At 41.7% G+C, this 3648-nt stretch overlaps 1 non-coding gene across 1 annotated transcript; it reads left to right on the plus strand.

The window, feature by feature from the left end:
• The first annotated feature begins 314 nt into the window (after positions 1-314).
• LOC114501162 lies at positions 315-459 on the plus strand. The gene has a single exon (XR_003684924.1). It is a non-coding gene; the product is annotated as a small nucleolar RNA SNORA4 (small nucleolar RNA).
• The last annotated feature ends 3189 nt before the right edge of the window (positions 460-3648 follow it).

Below are 3648 nucleotides of genomic sequence, written 5' to 3' on the forward strand. Positions count from 1 at the left end.
CAAGCAGTAAAGAGAAATAAATGGAAATCTATAACATATTACAAACTTATTTGCAAACATGAATAGAAGTCATTTTTCCCTTATCACCAAGGAATCATTATGTTTGAACTCCTTTAGAAATTTATCTTTACAGGATAAGTTATACTACTTTCAAGAAGATGAAGAGCATGTGCTGATATGAACTAAATTGAAAACAAAGGGAGAAAAGGGAGTGAAGAAAATTTGAAATGGGACAAATTAAGAGGAACGAGGGGATGGAAAGGAAGGTCCAGACGGCGAGAAGTAGGGTACTTGTCTTTAAAATTAACAAAAACATACCAAAAGTGTTTTTTTTTTAGGGGAAGGGTTTTCTAATAACCTTTACCAACTTGGGCTTTTTGGGAGAATAAATGAAAACCATAGTCCACAGTGGGCTATGTCACTAAACATATAGGTCACTACTATTTTGTGGCCTACATTACATAGGGAGAAAAAAAATTAACAAAAATAACCTGACCATATTATCTGAGACTTATTAAATAGACTGAGAAATAATATTTTCTCTTCTAATCAATTAATAAGGCCTTTGAGTCTACACTTTAATGCAGATTTAAAATTAGTATTACATATTTCTCATTAAGATGATGAGAAATTGGGCCATTTGAGTGCAGATGGAAATGACAGATAATGCTTTCATTAGCTACACCTGTTTCAGATTAAAAACGGGTGAATTCCAGAAAGGAGATACCTACCAAGAAAGGCTCCCAGGGCTGACTGGGCTCATGTTGGAAAAAAGAGCCCGCCAGCCCATTCTAACTAAACAAGCTTCTCACTCAAACCACACTTCTGGGAGAAGCCTCCACTAAGCTGGCTCCCCGCTGCACTGAACTGCCTGCCTGCATTGTGTTCCTGCCACCTGAGCCCGCCCTTACACGGGAGCTCCTGGAACTATATTTGAAGCAATCAGACTGAGACACTCCCCATTCAAGAGGAGCCATGCAGCTTTATCCCCATCAGCATCTTCACCGACCAATCAGAGCAGCTCCACTCTGGCCAATCAGGACAATCCCTTTGGACCAATCAAACCACTAGGGTTTGGAATCCTTGTCTGCAGGAGGACAGACCAGTCCAGGGACCAGAAGCAGGAACTTTTCTCTCTGTACGTCAGCTCCTCTGTGACTCAGAAAATGCACTTTCAATTTGCACCCAAGACTGAAGGCTGCATTCCCGGGCTGGAGCTGAAGCACAGAGCATAACTCACTTGTCCAGGGCAGAGCAGGCAGGATGAAGCAGAGCAGGGCAGAGCGGACCAGGCCAAAGCTGAGGAGAGCAGAGCCGTCGAGCAAGAACGGGGCCTTGCCATGCTGTCCCACAGCCGTGCTGCCTCACCCCTGAGCTGTTTGCACTGAACACGTTTTCCTCCTTTACCACGCCCCAGACTGGGGTTCATATTGGGAATGCATTGGTGCCAAAGACCATTCATTGACATTACACATGGCTAGCACTTTCGGATTCTGGGTGGGCCTCTTTCTCTCTTTGTTTACCAATATATGTGCATTTAAAGAGAAATTTTCTATTAGCATATGGGAGTTGTATATTTTTATATATGTATTCACATTCTTTTATTATTTTTATTGTTGTTCAATTGTCCCCATTTCCCTCCCCGTTACTCTCTGCCCTACCCACCCCCACCTCCCACATTCAATGCCTCCCATCGGCTTTGTCCACGAGTCCTTCACACATGTTCCTTGACTCGACCTTTCCGCTTCTTCTCCCGGTTATCTCCCTCCCCCCTCCCCTCTGGTCACTGTCAGTTTGTTCTTTATTATTTATTACAAACTTTTATGTTGCCGTTGAAAGAATTTGAAATCTATATACCCATATCACCAAAAATTACTTGGAATTATTAAACCTGATGCAATTCTCAATAACAGTTATCCATAGAAGTTACATTCTGTAACAAATATTTTACAAGGAAAAAAAGATTTAAAAACCTCAATTTATTTGTCTAACATAGAACACTTTTAAAATAACTTTTTCAAATAACCAACAAGCAAACTCACAAACAAATAAAATCAAATCTAGCCTTATTTTTGTCATTACTTTGCTAGGTTTTTAGGGGAAGCAGTATCTCATGGAAATTCTCTCAACTTCATTTTTGCTCTTTTCCTGTTTAATAATTCTCACAGGTATTAATTAAATATTTATTGCATGTTGGTTTGATTAACATCGGAGACATTGGAGATGAATACTGGAGACAATATTTCCAGAAGTCAAAGTCAATGTCAGTTTTACCTCTCGTGCTTGGCCATTAACATAGCCTGATATATGGACAGTGGGATTGGACTAGTAGGACCTCCGAGACGCGGTGGGCAGCCTGTGTTGTGTCATGTGACCTGCTCTCCAGGCCGCGGTAACCCCAGGATCCAACAATTTGACCTGACATGTCTGCACGTGTCTCATTTTCGACTTCAGGAATCCTAAGTGAGGGCAGATGAATTGTCCATTTCCTCAGTTTCTCTTGGTGCTAATGGAAGGACTATGTCTAAAACTAAAGTGATGATGTGCTTATAGTCGAATTTCTCTTGATTAAAACAAAGAGGGAAGCAGCCTGTGAGGGAGAATTCCCACCAGTCTTTGCACTCCTTTTCTCAATGTATCTCCCCAGTGTGCAGCAGGCTTCATCGTGCTGGGTGTTAGAAAATTATGCTAAGCAATAAACAAATGAAGACAGCAGAAGGGACGAACAGAACATTCATTTATCCTGCCCAAGGCTTTAAATAACATCTTCGCTGCCTTTTAGTAACACAGAGCTCTTAATGAATATTTTTTGTCAATTATTTTTACCCAACCACAAGAGAAGAATCATTTGAATTCAGTATTTTTCAAAAGAAAGGAAAAAGAAAAGCCACAAGAAATTGCCATGCCCAGCTCTGCAGAACAAGAACATTTTGTGTTTTATTTTATTCCATCTTGTTTTAAGCTCAGTGGGTTCGAATGTGTTAGCTCATTGGGTTGTAAAATATATCTCTGTAGAAAACTATTATTGAAGAGCTTTGTCATTGAGGTGTAGAGGCTGGCATCCTGTAGGATTATTCTGCTGGTGATTTCGCATGTGGGTCCCACTGGAACCACATCTATTTGTTCTGCTGACAAGCCGAAGAGTCTAAATTTTAAAAAGCATTGAGTTATGTTTAACAACACCTTGGCACTTTCCTTTAAAAAAAATATTAGAGAGAGTCCACCATTTTAAGCAGCAGCAAAGAGCTGCCCCTGGAAGCCACCGTGTTTTCACTTTGTCTCAGGGCCTCCCTGCAGACGGGGTTTGGATTTCATAGAGTCTGTACACTCTGCAGTAGGTGTCATGTCTGAGAAAGGAGTCTTTTTGTTTCTTCGTAGAAACCTACCCAGGGAAACAGGTCTTGCATCGCTGATGGTTACGTATGCTGCATGGAAATACAAGGGATAGAACATACCCTGGGGAGCTTCGGGACGGGCAGAGACCCTGACACAAAGTGGTTATAGGGGTCTGAGCTGAAGCCACAGCAGAGCAAGCCCAGCGCTGAAAGGTCAGGGAACTGTCCCTGTGGGAAGAATGAGGTTTGTTCGAGTTTGAAAGGGAGAAGGTGGAACGGACACTGAACTTGGAGGAGAGGCAATGTTGCTTAC

This window comes from Phyllostomus discolor, chromosome 6, assembly GCF_004126475.2.
Source record: "Phyllostomus discolor isolate MPI-MPIP mPhyDis1 chromosome 6, mPhyDis1.pri.v3, whole genome shotgun sequence".
Classification (NCBI taxonomy): Eukaryota; Metazoa; Chordata; class Mammalia; order Chiroptera; family Phyllostomidae; genus Phyllostomus; species Phyllostomus discolor.